Source organism: Lycorma delicatula, chromosome 7 (genome assembly GCF_047948215.1).
Source record: "Lycorma delicatula isolate Av1 chromosome 7, ASM4794821v1, whole genome shotgun sequence".
NCBI classification, from domain to species: Eukaryota; Metazoa; Arthropoda; class Insecta; order Hemiptera; family Fulgoridae; genus Lycorma; species Lycorma delicatula.
Genome location: NC_134461.1, coordinates 116,731,380 through 116,755,125, shown reverse-complemented (window position 1 = coordinate 116,755,125; position 23,746 = coordinate 116,731,380). Strand labels below are relative to the sequence as shown.

The 23,746-nt window shown below is 32.0% G+C and overlaps 1 protein-coding gene across 1 annotated transcript in view; it reads right to left on the bottom strand.

The window, feature by feature from the left end:
• Positions 1-23,746, bottom strand: part of ss (aryl hydrocarbon receptor spineless) — a 678,242-nt gene that overhangs the window by 348,439 nt on the left and 306,057 nt on the right. The gene's annotated exons all lie outside the window — the stretch shown is intronic.

The following is a 23,746-nucleotide window of genomic DNA, read 5'->3' as shown; positions in this document are numbered from 1 at the left end:
TTTATTTTAAAACGAAGAGTATGTAAATTTTTATTTCGTTAATAACGCATGATATTTTTTCATAATTTTTTTTATTGTTATTACTGATTTATTAGTTATCGTAAATTTGTTTAACAATTAGAGGTTAATATTATTAATAAATCAATATATTTAAATTAAAAAAAAGGTAAAAAAAAAGAGATGAAGTCTCTGATTCGAACCGATGCCCCTTGTAAGATCCAAATATTTCATTAATAAAAATTTCATTCGGCTATAACTCTAGAACCAACGAAAATAAGTACTACTTATGATATACCAATGAAAATTTCTCAATGAGGGCTTATTAATGTAGTTAAGAAAAAGTCGAAAACCCAGATTTTGGACACTTTTGGTCCAGTCGATTGCAATCAAAATGGGAGGTTCGCAACTAGATGTCACAACAGTCCTAAATCCAAAATTTAAAATCCTACGGCTAATCATTTTTGAGTTATGTGAGATACAAACAAACATACGTACGTTCATATATACGTACGTACAGATGTCAAAATGGAAACTAGACATACAAGTCAAACAAAAACGAAACTAGTCAAAATGGACTCAGGGATGGTCAAAATGAATATTTCCGATGGAATATGAAAACCAAAATTATTCGCGTTCTCAATACTTCCTTTACTTCGTACAAGGAAGTAAAAATGACGCCAAATGTAAATTTATTAATGCTTTCCCTATTTATACGATTTTTGTTTGTTTAAGATTTAGTTTAGGATTTTTAAAAGACCACAATTGTAAATTTATTTTTTCATCTTCGGTAGATGGATAGAAGGTCAAATAAAATATATCCTTTCCTACTAAAAGGCATTTGTATGTGTGTGTCTGCTGTCTGGTGTGTGTGTCCGTTTCCCTTAGCTTAGTACCGGAATGTACCGATCACTAGCCGAAAGTCCCAATTCGTTAATACATGTCTCGTGGTGATCAGGTATATACTTGTTATTTATTATATATCGATATATCGCATGTATGTATATTGATATATATGCGAATATATATTAATAATATTTTTGTTTTTTTATTTATGTGATTGTTTTTCTTCATAAAAAATGAACTATAAATAAAACATAGGTACCGGAATGTACCGATCACTAGCGGAAAATCCTGATTCGTTAGTATTAATTTCTAGAGTTAAATTTCTCCAATTTAACTTTCGTTATATCAATTTTCATCATTAAAAAAAAAACATTTTTACACAATTTTGGACACCTAATAATCTTATTCCGAGACACTGCTCGCCAGGGCACCCTGCCCTCCAAAGCTAGGCACGCCTCCGCAGATAGAATGTATATAAACGGCATATATGCATAAGAACAAAGAGTTTTCAATAAACGCTTCATTGGAAATAGTTGATCATTTTTTTTTGTTTTGATACATGAAATCCATTCTTCGATGCATGTTCTTCAGTAAATACTATATATATACTATACTATATATATATATATATATATATATATATATATATATATATATATATATATATTTTATTATTGCTGTAAAAGTATATATATATTTGAAATAGGAACAACTAGAGATACAAAAAGATAATATTCCATATATTTTGAAGTTTCCTTCCGTTTATAGAATAAATGTTATTGTTGGAGTATATTAGCAGGTAGTATGTGAAATATGTTACTGATATTGTGTATGTCAACGGACCCCTTTATCATGTAGAGGTAAAATGTATAGTTTATTTCCGCATTTATAAATATTATATCTTTAATCACTTTTTGTTTTGTTTTATTTAAACAATTTTTTAATGAAAAAAAGTAAACAACAACATGGGTTCTATAACAGTAATTTAAATTTTAATTGCTTTATCAGTTTTATTTTAATATATCTTATATTTTGATAAACAGAACTGGACAATATTTTAAGTAAATATTAAATTAAATTTACTAAAATGTTGTAAGTGTCTAAAATAACAGCTACTGTTAAAATTCAAGTAGTTTTTTTCCAATTTCAATTTATTTTAAGCCCGCCGGGCAGGTTTAGTGGTTAAACTCGTCGTGGCAAAATCAGTTGTTTAACAGTTGATTTTGAAGTCGAAGGTTCTGAGTTTCAAATCCTAGTAAAATTTAGTTGCTTTTAACCGGATTTGAATACTATATAGCGGTGTAGCAGTGTTAGTGGTTGGGGTTCAATTAACTACAAGTCTATGGAATGGTCGGCCTGAGACTGTATAAGGATAGACGTCATTGGCTACCAAACGTATCATGCTTATCTCATTGGACCTGCGAGGAAGGGTTCCTCATTGCTCACTAATTCGACAGATTGCAACGTACACATTAAGAAAAAAGTTAATTTTAAGTAGCTCAACAAATGAAAACGTCTATTTAATTATTAATAATTTTAATATCATCTGTAATACATTATTTTTGCCTAATCCAATAACTTATCGGATAAATATTGTGTATTTAATCTATAAGCTACAATCTACCTTGTTGTTGTTTGTCCAAATATCATTTATGAATGTAACATTATGTTTTAATAAAATTCGCAAACACATTTGATCTTGAACCTAATAAAAATTTCGGTTTCGTATCATCTAAAAATACACCAATCTTAACTTTTTTTGAGCAACAAATATTTAACATCCCTCAAAAAAAATACAAAATTCAATAAAATTTTTTGATTATAAAAACGAATACAAAGTATTAATTTATTTAACCTTTTCAAAAAATATGAAATTAGTTCTGATATAAACGTAATTCAAAAATTTCTACAAAATAAATAAATTTAAATACTTGTTACTTCTATTCATATATTTTAAATCAAAAAAAATAAAATTATTTATATTAATCATAGTATTGTAAAATAACGAAACATGACGAAGCGGTGTTGACAGAACCTCTATTAGACAACACGCAAAACATTAACATTACTTTATACAATGAGCGCAGTTCAGTATTACTAAATTGCGACAATTTCTCATTGTTGATCACCTAATTATAACCTGAAATGTATATAACTTTATTTTAATTAATTATTCTTAATTTTAAATGACTTGTTTATATATAACTGTTACGAATAGAAAATAAATTATATATTACCTCAACACCTACACTGCAAATCAAAAAGAGATTATGATCTTGTGGTTTATTTTAAATAAATTACAATATCAGCTTAAAATCTCCGATCGCCTTGATAATATTTTGGCACACTTTTACGTGTTTTTCCGCACAAATAAAGTGTTATAAAAAACAAGATGGAAAAGAAAAATGTCATCAGGTATGAATTAATACTGTATTGTATATTCAGACAGTAGGGATTTGTTTGTGAAGTCGAAATTTTAAAAAATTCAAACTCGAAGTAATAAAAAATTCAAATATAAAAATAAAAGTTTGTCAAGATAGAAAAAGATTTTGGAGAAAAAATCCGCAGTACAGAGATTCTAGTGATGGAAAAAAATAAAAGAGAGCGCATGTGCTGGACAGATGAACGAAAAACATAGCATAGTGAAAGAATGAAAACATTTTGGAGGAGAAAGCGGGGAAATCAGAAGAGAATGAATGGAATGATATTTACAGGTCCTCTGCAGGCCTGTTCGGAAAAAATACAGACATGGAGTTAGTAATGTTGACATTATTACTTTACTATAACTTTATATTTATATACTTTATACGTTATATTTAAAATTTTATAACTTTATATTTCATTTTGGTCACGTACGCCGATAATTTGACCCTGTTGGTGGCTGCAGACCACAGAAGACCAGGATGTAGAGTTGGCCAAAGAAGTTATAAGGAGAATCAGTGGCTGGCTCAGAGAAAGGGATATGGAACTGGCTCCCAATAAGACGGCGGTGTTGCCGATGGTTGGCCAACGGAAATTTAGGGATATGGCTATTGTAGTAGACGGAAAAATAATAAAGGAGGATAGGGTAGTTAAGTACTTAGGGGAATACTTGGAGAGATCCAGGAAATTTACTACCCGTGCCAGGGAGGCTATTCCAAAAGCTGAGGACAATGATTGCTCTAAGGAAACTGATGCCGACAAAGTCTGGACTCAGAGCTGGTATAAGGAAGCTTATTTTATCAGTAGCAACATCTGTACTGTTATATACGGCCCCGGCCTGGAGGTCGGTTCCAAAAATTCGATAGCTGGCGATCACGTCAGCTATGGCATACCAAACAGTATCCGGGGCAGCGGTCGGAGTAATAGCCGATGTGTCACCGATCAGCCTCAGAATTAATTTGATTTGCGAATTCACGATGGGGTTCCTAAGAAACAGGCAAACCAAATAATGATGGAGGAATGGCAGGCGTTCTGGGAAGCCCCAACTAAAGGAGCGTGGACCAGGCGTCTGATTCCCCGACTTGAACCCAGGATCCGGAGAGGGTATGAGGGGTGTCATACTTACTCACGCAGTTCCTTTCAGGCCACGGAGGATTTGGGGCATACCTAAACAGGTTCAAAAGAAGACTATATGACTATATGAGGTTCCTCATCTGACTATATATTGTGGAGCGCAAGATATTCCGGAATATGTGTTCGTTGTTAGTAACAGATGGAATGTTTTTAGGTCTCGTCTGAACTAAGCAGCTTGACACCGGAAAATGTGATAGAATTTATGTTGAAAGAAACTAGACAATGGTAACTGGTATCAAGTATGGTAGTAAATATTCTTGGTACGAAGAAAATAGAAGAGAGAATTGGAATGCTGGCTGACTGAGCCGGGTTCTCGGTAGGATTTCCATAGCGCCGCCAGCGGAATGATAATTTCTGGGAAAAGTCGTCTGAGAGAGGCAAAAGAGCACGACCGTAGGATAAAGGGGTGAAGGACAGCTGCCTGCTGAGTTGTTCGTTGGTCTGCGCTTGTGTGGATCGGCGATGGTGATGACGCATGGGGACCCTGAGTTCAAAGGCTCCTGCCGGGGCCTTGGTAATGTTTCATTGCCGGTCTGGCCACGGACGGGAGAAGCTGGTGGGAGTTTAGGTTTAGTCCGTAAGGCTTTAATTAACACCTTGCGGAACCTGTGGCGAGTCCGACACTACCCCTTATGGGGCGTACGTCCCTCAAGACGGCACGGAAATTGTTCTTCTCAGTGTGGATGATCAGATTTTCTTAAATATAGACAGCTGGATCGAACTTTTAAAAATTATCGATGTCATAAACAATTCTATTGGCGATTTAGTATCAGTATAGTGACATTTAATAAGCGGGAAGTAAAAGTAATGTTAAAGAAATCGAATATTATAAGAAATGAATTTATTCTTTGATTAAGTGATTGTCTAGCTTATATTCGTAATTACGCGTAATTATCTTCGCGGTTGCTAAGCTGAAAAATGTTTGACGGGTTTCGAGCCTTCAAAAGTTCAATATCGGTGACAAGTAATATGCTTTCACTTAACTAGAGATTTTTTATGTGAAAATCAAGTGGATTTGAAAAAGATCAGGGGAAAAATAAATTTTGGAAAAAGATGAGAACGTAAAGTGGAGGTTCCATATCCATCCGTATTATTAATATATGTACATATACATATACATATATCAAAAGCACTAATGTTCGATAATTGATATCATTAAAATATCAATCGATTAGAATAAGGCGATTAAAAATTTGAATAATTCATGAGACAACTAAGTCGCGTGCGCATGGTGGAATACTGGACAGCCCTAATGTTTCTTTTTCTCTCATTTTTTCTTTCTCTATCCTTTTCTTGTAAGCTTGTAACCCCGTTTCACTCTCTTCCTCTTCTCCATTTTATCCTAGTATTATTACCTTTTTTCTTACTCATTATCAACGACGATAACAAAAAAGTGGGTAACTAAAGCCGCAATATAATTTAACCTATGACTGATTTCTTATGCAAATTATTCTTTTATATTTTGATATTAAAAGGGAGTTTTTTTTTTTGCTTTAATATAATATTTTGGTATGTATATAAGTTTGAAAAAAAATTATCTGATCCTTTTAAATTATTGTGTATTGGTATAAACCGTATATTTGTGTGTTTGTGTGTGTGTGTGTGTGTGTGTGTGTGTGTGTGTAGGTTATTATTTTATTTTACAGGAAAAGGAAGTAACATGAATGGAAAAAAACTACTTCTAAAATCCTGTATACCGCTCTGCATTTCACTTCAATCCTCCTACCTTCAATGTTTTGTGTAGATTTGTTAATAATTAATATTTATTTTCTTTATTTACTTATATAATTAAATTATTTCATAAAAAACATTCATAATTTTAAATTAAATTTTCCCGTACAGTAAATAAGAGATTCCAAAATTGTTCTATTACGTAAATAAAATATATAGAAATCTAAATTTGAAGGATTTACTCAATAAAATAATCCGAGTATTTAACAATTGGGCAACAATAAAATTACTATTTGTTTCAATTACGTGCTGGTTATTACTAAGTACACTGTACTAATCATTGAAAATATTTATTGCAAAGAACAAAAAAAAGTATCAAAAGAATAAAAAGTAATAAATGAAAATTTTGACTGTTCGAGATTTTGTCGTATTTTTTAATACAGAAATTGAATTAGTTTTGAAAATATGTGAAAGTTTTCTTCACGAATGTGTCAATCATAATCTCTTTATATTGTGTAATATTGTCGTGTAAAGTAACTTGTTTTCTTCTGATATCTGTCTGGAGATTTTTGTAGTACGTATAAGAATAAATATCTCTTCTAGAAACAAATACAACTGGATAAAAACAATGGCTGAGTTTAACGTGGAACCACGCGTAGGTATTGATGGTCCTATCCGGCGTTGGTGGCCAACATATCAATTCTATTATAATAGGATTTTTACGAGCATATTTTAAGGCAATACGAGTTTATATGTAACTAACAAAACCGGATGCGTCTTGAATTTCTTTTTCGAATTAGCTTTAGGGATTTTGATGAGAAATTCTCGTTCGGTTTTCATTTAACATTATTATATATAAATTCTTGTGATAATGTTTCATCGGTATTGTGATCCTGATTAAGTCCCTGATTGTGGATTGCTAATGTCGCTCGAGACTCCATGATTGGACCGGGTGGGAGTGCGGGGTTTGCCCAGGCTTGGACCGGGCAAACGTTCCCTTTGTTAGGTGACCTAATTTGGTTGACTTATTGGTGTAGGCCTGAATTTCTATGTTGCGTAAAACACAATTTTGATTGGTATGAGTGTAGTACTGATTTTACTTAAAGCTTGTTCGTTTTCTGAGGCATTCACACTCACGAACGGTGTTGTCAAATTTAGACTATGCGCGGGATCCGCGCTTCAGCGGTGTAGGTTAGTTAGTTTGAGGGAATCATGTTAGGTTGTAAGTAAAGATCTCCGTTAGAGGCCTACGTGAAGGCAAAATTTGATTTGTATTATACTGATGTAAATGTCTGCCGAGGCATTTACATTGGTGACATCTCGACAGAGTCCTGGCTGATGACTGTGAGATGTAATCAGTTAGAGAATCTGAAGACTTTCGGTAAAGCCCCTGATGGCTCGGAACGGAGAGGATGCTGTGGCGACCAGTAACGTCACAAGGTGATGTTACCGGATGATCACATCCCAATTCCGTAAGGGATTGGGATGTGATCATGAGTATTATAAACAAAAAATTGCAAAAATGTTAAAAACCCCAATTAAGTACCAAAACAAACAAAAAATAAATAAATAAAAAGTTGAAAATACAGTTGTAGAACTTTCCTATCAAGCGGATTTTGGATAGATTTCATAAGAAAGCAACCTATTGTAGTAGATACCATGATTTGACTTCCGGAAAATTTCGACATATCTTCGCGTTTCACATCCCCCAAACCCCAAAACCATCGTCAGTTCAAAAGTTTATATATGCATTTCAATTTCTTGTGAACACGATAACCGCCGTAATTTTGCATCAATCACTTTCAAATTGGTACATAAAATATAATGATCCAAAATATCAATCGTTCGAACCATGGGGGTGGAAATGGGGGAGCTTTTTTCGAAAAAACAAAATATCGCTATAACTATTTTATTAAGTAAAATATCGAATTCGTTTCGAAGTTCTATTATTCTTTGGATAAGGATCTAAAACTTATCTAAGTAAAGTTTTTGATATCACCAACCATTGGCCCACCGGATGGAAAAAATGGGGTTTCGAAAACAAAAAATCATACCTCCCTTAATAGGCACAGTATCGAATCGGTGTAAAGTGGTCGTTATTTCACAACCATTACCTAAAACTTTTGTTTGAAACAATTTTTGATTTGACCAATCCTTACGGAAAGGGACGACCAAAATGTTTCGGGGATTTTAGGAAGATGGTGCTTGTCATATGCCAAACATGTGAAAAATTTTTTTACATGCAACCATTGATCATCCCCTTGACCGTTTAAGATGAAAATTTAATGGTATCAATGCCTTGTATATAGAAGTAATCTGATTAAGTTTGGTCAAAATCGTTCGAGTTGTTATAAGAAGATATAAGGAGATTTAGAGAGCCACACGAACATACACTTGTACTTACGAACATTCGAAAATTTCTATCTGGTTTTTAGATTTTGGGTTCCTTAGATATCAAAACGTCAACAACCGGAGAAAACCGCATATGCCCAAATTAGATCGATTACAATATGTTCGTTCACTTCTAAAGCTATAGCTATGCTATAGCGCTATCTAGACGGAAAAGTAAAAAAAAATCATCTAAAATTATATGTAAAGTAAAGCAAGATGCCTGATTAAAGTATTACTTTAGTAAAATACTTGTTGAGTATTATCATACTCAATACTGATATTATACTATTGAAACTACTGAACTTACTACTACTGAAACTTGGAGCACCGTATTTTTGTAATGATTTATTAGCATAGTAACAATGATCATTCTTTACTTCTGAATTGCTACAACTGACCTTTCAAAAGTTATAATTTTCGTATACTTTCAACCATTTTTCCTTTCCATTTAATATGGAATACATTCTTTTTAATACTAAAAGATGTTTGCTGTCACTGTAACTAAATGTAAATGTAATTAGGAAAACTACAGTTACGAGAACAAAATAATAACAAACGCATTTAACAGTCGTGTATATATATATATATATTATAATAATTGTAATAATATTAAATACATTTCCATAAGTTGTAAAACTTTAGTACTTTAAATTTTTCGCAAAAAAATATTTATTTTCTTCATTTCTTTACTTCTCTATTAGTTCTAATTAATGAGTGACTGAAAATATTAAATAAAATCTATTCCGGCAAAATCAAGTCATGTGACATTTTCAATAAGAAAATGAGACTGCCCACAGATTCGCATAAATGGCGTTTTCAACACGCATGCTGACCAAGTACGATATCTAGATTTACATCTGGACTGTCGTCTGTCATGGAAAAATCATATGAAAGAAAGAATAAAACAGCTTAACGTTGAATTTAAAGAGATTTATTGGTTGCTAGGCAGGAGGTCACAGTTATCATTGTCTAACAAACAGTTGCTATACAAAATACTTCTGAGGTTGGTATGGATCTACGGTATCTTCTTTTTTCCTGTTTAGCCTCCGGTAACTACCGTTTAGATAATTCTTCAGAGGATGAATGAGGATGATATGTATGAGTGTAAATGAAGTGTAGTCTTGTACATTCTCAGTTCGACCATTCCTGAGATGTGTGGTTAATTGAAACCCAACCACCATACAACACCGGTACCCACGTTCTAGTATTCAAATCCGTGCAAAAATAACTGGCTTTACTAGGACTTGAACGCTGGAACTCTCGACTTCCAAATCAGCTGATTTGGGAAGACGCGTTAACCACTAGACCAACCCGGTGGGTTTGGATCTACGGTATCCACCTTTGGGAAACGACACGTAGAAGCAACACTGATGTTATCCAGCTGTTCCAGAATAAATTAATCAGAAGCATAACGGAGGAACCGTGGTCTGTGAGGAATAGCAAGATCTATGATTATCTGGGATTACCGTAAGTTCTTAGGAAATTTTAACGGTTCAGTTCGAAACATAAATTAAGGATAAATAACCATGAAGATCATCTGGCTGTGAACCTACTGGGATATAGCAAGGATACTAGTTGGCTGAAACGATTCCATGTGCTTGGTCGGGGAAATACTGCGTGATATTTATAGTGGAATTTCTTCCCTCAAGTATTATTCAACTTCTTTTCATTATTTTATTTAGGAGGTAAATCATTACTTTTGTTTTTTTTTTTAATTTCATTTTGCTATTTCTTTTTATTATATTTTCTTATGTTATTCGTAGTTCTGTTATAATTTAATCATTTTAAGTTGGTTTTCATAAATGTAATAATTACGATTACTTGTATTCTTATTTCCTTTTAGAAATTTCATTGGAAATTTCTGTTCGTCATTGTTTTGTGATCCAAATTAGTTATTGTTCCTATATATGTGGAACTGATTGTAAATAATCTCTGGGAAAAAAAGAAGATTTTTAATTTCATTTGTTTTTACTTTCCCGTCTATATAGCAGCTATAGTGAAGCTATATAGAAAGGAAATTACGGTGAAAATTGGGTATATCAATTTTTCACCGAATCTTGATGAATGACTCCTAAAGATCCCAAAACACCGAAAAATGCATCGAAATTTCCGTGACAAAATGTGCGTACTTATGTATGTTGGCGTGTAAATCGGTTTATATTCCCATAACTATTACACACATTTTCACAAAAATTTAGTTTATAATATTTCTATAGTAGCGGCATTAATGTTATCTAACTTTCAATTCAAAAGATCAACGGGTGAGGAATACAGAGGGGAAAAACGAAACCATTTCCAGATTTTGAATAATTAAGGTTATACAATTTTTTTTATAATTTTGTGTATATTGATAATGTAAACAAATTTTACAATTTTTTTTTTCTAAACTTCACCCCCATCCCAAAACTGTTTTTAATTTTGAAAACCATTTTTTTTAAAATTAAGAAAAAAAAGGTTATTAAAAAAAACAATTTTTAAACACGGTTATAATTTTGAAATCACCCCTGTACTGGGTGATTTTCGTAGTAGTTTTTTTTTTAATTTTGTAAATGTAATAAAGTAAAATCTTTTGTAAAAAGATTTTTTGTTAAATTGCACCCCATCCCTAAAAATGGACCTAATTTTGAAGAGTTCTAGAAGGCAGTACAACGGGTGATTTTCGTTGCATTTTTTTTAATGTATTTTTTTGAACAATAATAAAAAAAAATCTTTTGTGTAAAAATTCGCTAAATTGCATCCCCACTCCAAAAAATAGTAATAATTTTAAAAAGATGTAGAAGGCAGTACATTGGATCTTTTTCGTTGCAGTTTTTTCTATTAGTATCTCGTTGGATCCACAAATTTGTTCCCCATCAAAGTGAGGTCTTAACCTAGCAATCCCACCCTTACACACCCTACTAACCAATTAGCGGCCGGACTACTGCTGTAGTCATTCGCTATGTTGTGACGTCAGAGGTGAGCGGTAGAATTAAATAAATGAATAATATTTAGTGTAAAAATTTATTTAAAATGGCCGCTAATACCGCTACACCCGCGCGAATGAAATACGGTATGCGCGCGCGCTTTACATAAAATCATTGAATTAAATAAACAAAAAAATTGTATTTAAATAAACTGATAAATATTTTAAATAAAGTTGTGCATATATGCGTGTGTAAGGCGGGCATCAGAAAAAAGCCGCACGACGGGAGAGTCCAACTGTGTTGTCAGCTTTTTTCTAAATTGTTATACTTTCTTTTTTCGTTTCGTTATTTCTTTGAATTCTTTATTTTTTATACCTATAAGAAAATTAAGTTACAATTTCAATACATTAAAGTCTACCTTGTTGACTTTATTTTCACTAATAAATGTTTTAAAAATTATAATATTAAATACATTTCCAGAAGTTCTAAAAGGTTTACACTTTAAATTATTTTTCGCAAATAAAAATTACGTTTCTTTTATTTTATTTTTTCATTTCTTTACTTCATTTGATTTTTCTTAATCGTTATACGTTTTTCTTTTATTTATTTTGAATTTTTTATTCTTTATTTCTTTATGAGTGGAATTTTGTTTCCAGCTCAGCACACAATTCCACTTCAGCCTGGCTATAAAATGCGCACAACTCACCTGTTTGACAACATCGCAGATGTGAATTTGCCGTTTAAAAATATACGCCAAATTTTATTAAAACAGCTACAATTCGTGTGGATATTAATTCATTTTTTATTTTATTTTTATTTTTTAATAATACAAAATGACAAACAGAATAAAAAAGGCGTTTTCAGATCTTGTAAGATATTTTTTTTTTATAGTCCTTTAGGTTTAAGACTTTTTTTAATACACCTTGTGTAATCTTGTTCGTAACCGGGTAACAGATTAATTTATAACTATTCATATGCGGCGATAGTACATAAATTTGAATGTAGTTTTTATTTTTAAATAAGAGGGATTTCTTTTTTAACTAATAAAATTTTATTTTAAAAATTAGTAATTATTACACAACAATTTTTGTGTTGTGATTATTTGAACATGTTTATCTTTTACATCTACATATGATTATAAACTCAAGAAAATGAAATAATAATTGTTATGAGCAGAGAATGGTATAAATATTGTCTTTAATAAAATATGAGAGATTAAGAATCATCTGCTGGGCAAACTTCCGTCCACCTATAATAAAAGTTTTATACATTATATATATATATACACATTCATACACACACTCACACATTTTTTTCAGATAAAAATATCCCCCTTAAAGACATTAGCACTCTATAGTTTTATGATTTTAACAAGTTTCTGTAGGTCGTACAGGTTAATTGGCGGCTCTGTTTTCGGTACGACCTATAATGAACTTTACGATCTATTGGTCTTCTCGCACTTGATTTATCCTTCGTCATTTCTATTACCATCTGTAATTACTTTAGACAATAGTAATTACTGCTTGCTTCTTTATCGGTTGCGGTTATTGTTGTAAGTTCTTTTAACAGCCTCTTAATTTTGTCTATATAGGTTTAAAAGAAATAATACTGACTGAAGATATTTTTATAACCTAACCGACAACTGTTGGCTGTTCTGAGTTCTTGTTGCCATATAACTAGTGAATACCTCATTAACACAACCCTGTTGAATACTTCCAAACATGTAAAATCTCACAATCTCATCCCCTCCCTACAGAGACAACACACTTTTATATCTTACACCGCAGTACTAATAAAACTATTATTATTATTAATATAACAATCATTATGATACTTTTCACGCTTCAATATAATATACATATATTAGGCGATGCACTCACGCGCGCGAACGCACACATACACAAACAAAGACCGGTATGTACGTACAGACAAAAATGTAAGGTTGTAATGGAAGTATATATTAATCAAGCGGAAGTCGTTATTTCGTTTTAAAACTGCGATTATGCATATTTTTGTTCCAGGCTAAAATATTTCAAATATTTTTTTCACACAAAATATAAAACTGATTAAATATACACTGACATACAGGAGATAAATATTCACACACTGTACATAGTTAATATATTTTTATAAAATAATTTTGTAATATATACCGGAGATTTTTATTTTTTAATTCTTTTAAATTTTAAATTAAAATGTATGAATTAAACTGCAGTTATTAAAAATTTTAAAAATAGTAAGTTTTAATTATAATTATAAATGTCATGTAAACTTTCTCTGAAACTAAATACATCTTTTCTGAAGACTTTGGTGTAAGCAGTATCTATATTACTATATAAAGAGAAGGAGTTTTTCTTTGTTAAGGATAAACAAAAATACTAGTCGCTGAATTGTAACCAAATTTTTACCCATGTTTCTTGGCATAACTGAAAAGGGCTTGTAACTATAGTTCATCTTGAAAACTTTTGAAAAAAAAATTATGTATATGTATTAGTGGAGATTTCCCGGTTGAAGCACAAACTTTTATGAAATTAATTAATGAACTGTAAACAGAATTTGAGCTGAATAATTCGAATCAATCGAATGAATAATATTACATGATAATATAATTAAATTTACATTAAATATAGTAATAATATATTTACACTATTATACAAAGAGAAAGAATATTTTTCTTTGTTTGGGATAAACAAAACACTACCCGATTAATCGGGTGGATTTTACCCGTGCAAAATTTTTACCCATGTTTCTTAGCATAATTGAGAAGGGTTTCAGATATATTTCATATTGAAAAATTTCGAAAAAAGTAACCTGCAAATCTCCACTACTACTACTACTACTACTACTACTACTACACACACACACATACACACATATACATATATATATATATATATATATATATGTAGTTTTTTTTTCGTTATGGTCTCTTTAGACCGCGTTGTACTTTTTGCACAACAGATGCCTTCCGTCTGTTTTCCCAGTACAATTTCATTTCGTCTCGTTTAACTTGTTTTTGTTCATCAGTCCACTGCTGGAGATTTGCCGGTTGAAGTACAACTTCAACAAACTGTGAACTGTGAGTGTCTATCACTGTGTAAGCTGGGGTTTAACTGACTGATTTTGAATATTTATAAACCAATTTCTAAATCTTTTGAAATTCCGAGTTTCAAAGATCAAAAGTTATTTTTGATTTTTTTTGATCTTCCTATCAATAAACAAATTTCTCGATTCTTGAAATTCGACCTTGAAAGGGGATGAAGATTGATAAAAACGTTTTGAACAATGGTTGTAAATTTTCCCAATCCCAACAAATAGTAAACGAGATATTTACTACGTTTGGGCTTGAAAATACTCTTCAGATAAATATTTACACCCATTTTTCGGTTTTTTTTTTATTGCGAAGGTATACGGCGCTGTGGCTCAACCAAGCACTGCCACCGTTACTGTATGTGTGACCAACTGCAGCTTTCTCCGGTTAGTTGACTTAAAAACATAAAATTAAAAAATTGACCGCTATGGGAAACGTAGTAACCATATAGCGCGGACGAAGCTGCAACGGGGAGCTAGTAAATTAATATTTTAAAGCTTTTTTTTTCCGATTAATTTAAATTGGTAAAACATGGGATTATAAGAGTGCATGTCAGTGCTCGTAAATAAATAAATAAAATGTAAAGTTTGCAGCAAAATAACAGGAGGAGATGAAAGTTAGACATGTAACATTTGCGAATGACGTCGTTAATCTATCGGAAAATAAAGAGAAATTAAGTAATACAGTAGAGAATGTATAGTTGTACATCAGAAGAAAACATAAGTAACGATCAGAGGAAAACGACAAAAGTTAAATTTGAAATAAAAAAAATTATATATCTATGGAAATATGAAAAATATTATATTAATAAATTAGTAAGAAAGAACTTGATTAAATGATTTTTTTTTTTTTTTTTTTTTTTTTTTTGTCTTCAGTCACTTGACTGGTTTGATGCAGCCCTCCAAGATTCCCTATCTAGTGCTAGTCGTTTCATTTCAGTATACCCTCTACATCCTACATCCCTAACAATTTGTTTTACATATTCCAAACGTGGCCTGCCTACACAATTTTTCCCTTCTACCTGTCCTTCCAAAATTAAAGCGACTATTCCAGGATGCCTTAGTATGTGGCCTATAAGTCTGTCTCTTCTTTTAACTATATTTTTCCAAATGCTTCTTTCTTCATCTATTTGCCGCAATACCTCCTCATTTGTCACTTTATCCACCCACCTGATTTTTAACATTCTCCTATAGCACCACATTTCAAAAGCTTCTAACCTTTTCTTCTCAGATACTCCGATTGTCCAAGTTTCACTTCCATATAAAGCGACACTCCAAACATACACTTTCAAAAATCTTTTCCTGACATTTAAATTAATTTTTGATGTAAACAACTTATATTTCTTACTGAAGGCTCGTTTAGCTTGTGCTATTCGGCATTTTATATCGCTCCTGCTTCGTCCATCTTTAGTAATTCTACTTCCCAAATAACAAAATTCTTCTACCTCCATAATCTTTTCTCCTCCTATTTTCACATTCAGTGGTCCATCTTTGTTATTTCTACTACATTTCATTACTTTTGTTTTGTTCTTGTTTATTTTCATGCGATAGTTCTTGCGTAGGACTTCATCTATGCCGTTCATTGTTTCTTCTAAATCCTTTTTATTCTCGGCTAGAATTACTATATCATCAGCAAATCGTAGCATCTTTATCTTTTCACCTTGTACTGTTACTCCGAATCTAAATTGTTCTTTAACATCATTAACTGCTAGTTCCATGTAAAGATTAAAAAGTAACGGAGATAGAGAACATCCTTGTCGGACTCCCTTTCTTATTATGGCTTCTTTCTTATGTTCTTCAATTGCTACTGTTGCTGTTTGGTTCCTGTACATGTTAGCAATTGTTCTTCTATCTCTGTATTTGAACCCTAATTTTTTTAAAATGCTGAACATTTTATTCCAGTCTACGTTATCGAATGCCTTTTCTAGGTCTATAAACGCCAAGTATGTTGGTTTGTTTTTCTGTAATCTTCCTTCTACTATTAATCTGAGGCCTAAAATTGCTTCCCGTGTCCCTATACATTTCCTGAAACCAAATTGGTCTTCTCCTAACACTTCCTCCACTCTCCTCTCAATTCTTCTGTATAGAATTCTAGTTAAGATTTTTGATGCATGACTAGTTAAACTAATTGTTCTGTATTCTTCACATTTATCTGCCCCTGATTTCTTTGGTATCATTACTATAACACTTTTTTTGAAGTCTGACGGAAATTCCCCTTTTTCATAAATATTACACACCAGTTTGTATAATCTATCAATCGCCTCCTCCCCTGCACTGCGCAGTAATTCTACAGGTATTCCGTCTATTCCAGGAGCCTTCCTGCCATTTAAATCTTTTAATGCTCTCTTAAATTCAGATCTCAGTATTGTTTCTCCCATTTCATCCTCCTCAACTTCCTCTTCTTCCTCTATAAAACCATTTTCTAATTCATTTCCTCCGTATAACTCTTCAATATATTCCACCCATCTATCGACTTTACCTTTCGTATTATATATAGGTGTACCATCTTTGTTTAACACATTATTAGATTTTAATTTATGTACCCCAAAATTTTCCTTAACTTTCCTGTATGCTCCGTCTATTTTACCAATGTTCATTTCTCTTTCCACTTCTGAACACTTTTCTTTAATCCACTCTTCTTTCGCCAGTTTGCACTTCCTGTTTATAGCATTTCTTAATTGCCGATAGTTCCTTTTACTTTCTTCATCACTAGCATTCTTATATTTTCTACGTTCATCCATCAGCTGCAATATATCGTCTGAAACCCAAGGTTTTCTACCAGTTCTCTTTATTCCGCCTAAGTTCGCTTCTGCTGATTTAAGAATTTCTTTTTTAACATTCTCCCATTCTTCTTCTACATTTTCTATCTTATCTTTTTTACTCAGACCTCTAGCGATGTCCTCCTCAAAAATCTTCTTTACCTCCTCTTCCTCAAGCTTCTCTAAATTCCACCGATTCATCTGACACCTTTTCTTCAGGTTTTTAAACCCCAATCTACATTTCATTATCACCAAATTATGGTCGCTATCAATGTCTGCTCCAGGGTAAGTTTTGCAGTCCAAGAGTTGATTTCTAAATCTTTGCTTAACCATGATATAATCTATCTGATACCTTCCAGTATCGCCTGGCTTTTTCCAAGTGTATATTCTTCTATTATGATTTTTAAATTGGGTGTTGGCAATTACTAAATTATACTTCGTGCAAAACTCTATAAGTCGGTCCCCTCTTTCATTCCTTTTGCCCAGCCCGTATTCACCCACTATATTTCCTTCCTTGCCTTTTCCAATGCTTGCATTCCAATCTCCAACTATTATTAAGTTTTCATCTCCTTTTACGTGTTTAATTGCTTCATCAATCTCTTCGTATACACATTCTACCTCATCATCATCATGGGCGCTTGTAGGCATATAGACGTTAACAATCGTTGTCGGTTTAGGTTTTGAATTTATCCTTATTACAATGACTCTATCGCTATGCGTCTTGAAATACTCTACTCTCCTCCCTATTTTCTTGTTCATCACGAAACCTACTCCTGCCTGCCCATTATTTGACGCTGAGTTAATTACTCTAAAGTCACCCGACCAAAAGTCGCCTTCCTCTTCCCACCGAACCTCACTAATTCCTACTATATCCCACTAAATGATTTCCTACTAAATGATTTAGCAACATTAAATTGTAACATTACAATACACTATATATCTAGTTCGATGATACTCCTGAAGAATGATACTGATACCATAGGAAAATTTTGGGTAATAGGTAGGTCAGTGGAACGAGAAACATCAGTTGAACATTTCATTTTCGGGGAAATTTATTCATCGTGACGGGGCTGAGTTAAAAAAATAAAACCACCGAAGTTGATAGCGTTATTAACTCAAAAATACTACTTAAAAGCAAACTTAAAGTAAACTAATTTAATAAAATAAGTAGAACAAAATACACAGTAAACTAAGAATTAATCTATTAAAGACATAATCATTTAAAGTCCAATATACAGAGTGTTTCGAAAATGGTGGGCTAGTTTATATTTTTAGGTAGATTTCATAAGAAAACCACCTATTGTAATGGCTACCATGTTTCGACTTCTGGAAAATTTCGACATATCTTCGCGTTTCACATCCCCAGACCCCAAAACCACCGTCATTTCAAAATTTAAATATAAGTATAAAGTTATATATAAACGTATATTTAACTTTTGAGCTTTTTGAATATATATACATATACAAAAATGTATTCATTTATATATACATAAATGTATAAATAAACTTCTGGGGATGTGAAACACTAAGATAGGTCGAAATTTTCCCGAAGTTGATTCATGGTACACATTACAATAGGTAGCTTTATTATGAAATCTACCTAAAGTCTGATGTGAACACTATATGACTTCCTTGTACGCCTATTAAATTACATATACAAATTTTTTGGTGCACTTTATTTAAACTTATTTCATTTGAAAGTGAGATACGATCCTCCAATTCTTTATTAAAGTGGACGGTTACACAATTGCATTGTGGTGGAAACCATATTGCATCATATCTTTTTGTGGTGTCCGTATCAGTGTTAATTTTATTTCACGTAGCTCAAGTAGTTATGTGGTGTGAGGACGTGTCGGATCCTTAACCATGGATGGACACATCGGTTCGAATCCGACTTAACATACATTTTTTTTCAACCTTTTTTATTTTTAATTTAAATATATTGATTTATTAACCTCTGCAAACATTTTTGAATTAAAATTAAAAGTACATAAAGTTTTATTTCACTAACAAACTTCTGATTTTTTACATTTTGTTTGTTGTTATTATAGAATTACTGTTTATTGTAGTTTTTTTTCAATTAGAGGTTAATAGTTATTAATAAATCAATATATTTAAATTAAAAATAAATTTAAAAAAAATGTATATGAAGTCTGATTCGAACCGATGTGCCTTCCCCTTGTACGATCGAAATATTTCATTAATTTAAATTTCATTTGGCTATAACTCTGGAACCGATGAAAATAAGTAACACGTCTTGATGTCGCTGAAAAGCTCTCAATGAGGACTTATTACTGCTGTTAAGAAAAAGTCCAAAATCCAATTTCTTTTTTATTTTGGGTTTTTTTCGACAGGCGCACAACTAGATTTTACAACAATCCTAAATCCAAAATTTCAACGTTTTACGGCTAATCGTTTTTTAGTTATGCGAGATACAAACGTACGTACAGACGTCACACCGAAACTAGTCAAAGTTGATTCAGGGATGGTCAAAATGGATATTTCCGTTGAAATCTGAAAACCGAAATTTTTCGCGATCACAATACTTCCTTTACTTCGTACAACGAAATAATAATATCGACACTCCTTAAAAAATTAACTTGGATTAATTGTAATTTATAAATAATTAACGTATTCAAAGAAAATAAGATTTTATTAGGTAAGGAAAATTAAGATTGTTAAAAGAGAACTAAGGGCTTGTCAAGGAAGGAGTAAATATATTTGTAAAGTACAGGAAATAAAATTGATAATGTAAGCATAGTAACGATTGTCCACTGAAGCGTTGAATAGAGAAGCTCATGTAGCTAAGATAACGGGAGCACATGACTCATTCATTACCAGCGGAACAATGGTGGGGGTAAACTCGATAATACTCGAAAGGATACGAAGAATGATATCTATGGATTTTCTTCTCCTACTTATTAAAACAAGAATAAATGTGACGAAAATGAAGTAATTTGGTTGCTTTGCGTACTTTACATGTTATTTTACTACGCATCACTTAGTAGGCATAATCAAATTTGGGTACCCTCAAAATCAATAATAAACTTTTCCCGCTGCAGGACTGCACTGCTTAAAATTTTCCTAATAATTAAATAAATGAGTTATTTTTTTACTTTAAATATCACTTTTGTTATTAATAAGTTGTATATAATTTTAACGTTAATTAGACAAGATTAGCGAGCGTAAGTTGTTTTTGATTTGGTTATGTTGATAAATCCAACGAGTTGGTCTAGTGGTGAACGCGTCTTCGCAAATCAGCTGATTTTGAAGTTGAGAGTCCCAACGTTCAAATCCCAGTAAAGGCAGCTACATTTTTCCGGGATTGAATACTAGATCGTGGATTCCGGTGTTCTTTGGTGGTTGGGTTTCAATTAACCACACATTTCAAAAATGGTCCACCTGAGACTGTGCAAGATTACACTTCATTTACATTCGTGCATATCATCCTTTGAAGTAATAACTGACAGTGATTCCCGGACGCTAAACAGGAAAAAAAAGGTTATGTTGATAACATAACCATTGGATACAGGGAGGCCACCAGCAGGGTCTCTTTATTAGTGGTGCCTCAGCTTGTGCTACGGACTCTCCATGAATGAAGGCAATAGGGAAGAAATAGAGCCACGGAGATGTTATGGAGGTTCAGACAATTGTAATTTTGTCGGAACGCACAAGGAGGGCGAGATAGGGAACAGCCTACACATGGAGGTAGTATGGGGCCCTCGGGTTACTTCTGGTACTGTTGATATGTGTGGACTCCTGAAACCGTCCTGTGTAACCATTGGGAAAACAGTATGCCCCGAGTAATGCCATTACGACTGGTATCGGGATATGTTATCATAGGGGTAGGTTGTTTAGTGAGTCCCCGCTTTTTGCGGGAAAACTCACACACCCAGTAGTGCGGGCTGCTAGATGTCTGCAAATTTTTCTTCCTCCTGAGTAAAGAAAGTTATGTTGACATACATATACGAACGATTCGTCAGAATACGGAATCAACATAATCTACTCAAAAATAACTTACCCTCGCTAATCTCGACTAATTAACCGTAACGGTTTGACTATTTAAATAATAACACGAGTAAATTCAGTAATTACTGCATATAGTCGAGTTATTTTAACACCTGACTTCTATAGAAAAATGTTTAAGCCGTGCAGTCCTGTAGTAGTAAAGATATATTATAATAATCTTAGTACAGCACAAAAGGCATATATTCAAAGGTAATTTTAATATTTTTAATATTAAATTATTTCATTTTAAAACCTTTATTTTCGTCCTTTCTATGCTAACACGTTTAGAATTGGTTAAAAATAAAATAATTTTATAAAATGGCTGAATTAATGTGCTAGAGTGAGTTTGGAATGCTTAATTTTTTTCAAAAAAATTTATTTAATTTTTAAATACGTGGGTTTTCACAAAATATTTTACAAGATTTTATCCAAATCTTTCTATGATATTGTAGATAAGAACTAAATTTATTACTGTATTTAATAAAATTGATATTAATGGAATGTGGATGGTAATGTTTTGCACCAAGTGGAATTTTTGTGTTTTATAAAAAAATTTATAATATAATTTACGATAATGAAGGCCTAAATTATTTGAAAAAAATACATTGTTATTCTCATTGATTAAGAAAAAACTTGTTGAAATATTTTTATAGGATTTTTGTTTCTATGGCTTCGTCTTTTAAAATACCTCTGTTAACATTTCCATATAAGTCTTCACTATTAGTCTAGTCTTTGGCAATTTAAAAAAGATTTACTAGTTTACAATAGATACAAATTCAAATTGCTTTTACTTTTTGAGTTCTCTGAATTATATAATAATAATAGTTAAACAGAATTTTGGAAGAATACGAAATCTATATCTCATTACATTTTCAAAAAATATATTTTAAACAACTTTTTTTTAATATATATATTTAGTAAGTGCCAGATTAAGTTCAGTATACATGTAGGTCATACAAGTTAGAACTCAAAGCAGTTGTCATAGTATTTATTTTAACTATAAAATCCATCAATTTAAAAAAAAATATTTCTCGGGTGAAATTTTTTTTATACAACAATAAATTAATTTTGTATAGAAAATTAAATTTAAACTATTAATTTTTTACTTCTGAATCTATTTTTCAAAGTGAACAGTCAAAAGAATCTGAAAGAAACGCAAGGATAATAGAGGATACCCCTTTTAATCGCAGAGGCGAGACAACATTCCCTTGCCGATGGATCTTTTTTATTATCGGGCAGGTATATACTTATTTAATGGCTGTTGTATATTTCTTTTGTTTAATGGATTGCGTTCCGTTCTTTACAGATCAAATTGAAATACCATTACTCGAGTTATCCTTGGGAGACTATCAAGGTAAATGCGTCTTTTTCCCAGCATGATTTCCCCTCAGTTAATCCACTGAAAGCCTTTCAATGCTAGAAGAAGATGGAACCCTTCAGTGCACCTGATGGGACCCTAGTTATTGGAAAGTGCAATGCACTCCTTTTCCGCGAAGAAAATCGCATGTGGGCCACAATTGTAAGTTGAAGGAAGGAAGGATGGTTAACAAATTTGGGTTTTGCAGACTCAACAACCGGATAAATTTTGAAAAAAATATGTCAAAAAGAATAATTTGCACCTCCTCAGATAATTGAGAATTAAAATAGTAATTAATATCGCTAAGTAGGAATTTAAATGCCATCTCAAGAAATGGTTTAATCTGTATTTCTTTTAACATCTTTGTAAAAAAATCTAGACTGTAAAAAAAGGTCATAATATACGACCTATTTCTAATTCTCTTATAATTAAGCACACATAAAAGGATTGTAAAAGTGGGTAAAAAAATCAAACTAATATAGTTAAATAGTGTATTGAGAAAACAAAAATTAATTCTTAATAAGGCAATTAAGCTTATGGAATGAGAAAATATATATCCTGTTATTAAATACATATCGAATTACATTACACCGAATTTAAGATTTACTTTTGTATCATTCAATGGAAATTTTTAAACATCCTTCAACATTTGCAAGTTATAGCTGAAATATGTAGATACGTAGAACGGTTGCAATATTTTTCCAATGTCATTCTGTAAATAAACTTGTACACATTGATGATTTTGTACGAAAGGTGGTTTATACACGTAAAAAAAAAGTAGAGAAAAAATACTTCTTCGAATCAAAAAGATCTGATATGGATACTACATGACTTCCTTGTACACCTATTAAATTATATATACATATGTTTTTAAAATTAAAAGTACATAAAATTTTATTTCATTAATAACTTCTGATATTTTTCCATATATATATATATATATTTGGGCACCTGGGCTCCAGTTGTTTTAAAAACACCAGTGTATACTGTGAAGGTTCTGCGTTGGACACTCTATTCTTATCCAACTGTTGCGCCCAAACGGACGCCGCGTATGTAGTCATGCTATAATGATTACACAGCTTTTATATTTAATGTGGAGTTTTCGACTGTACGATAATTTTTTTGATCCCTTCAGCAGCATATACTTCGTCTTGGGCACAGAAATCTTT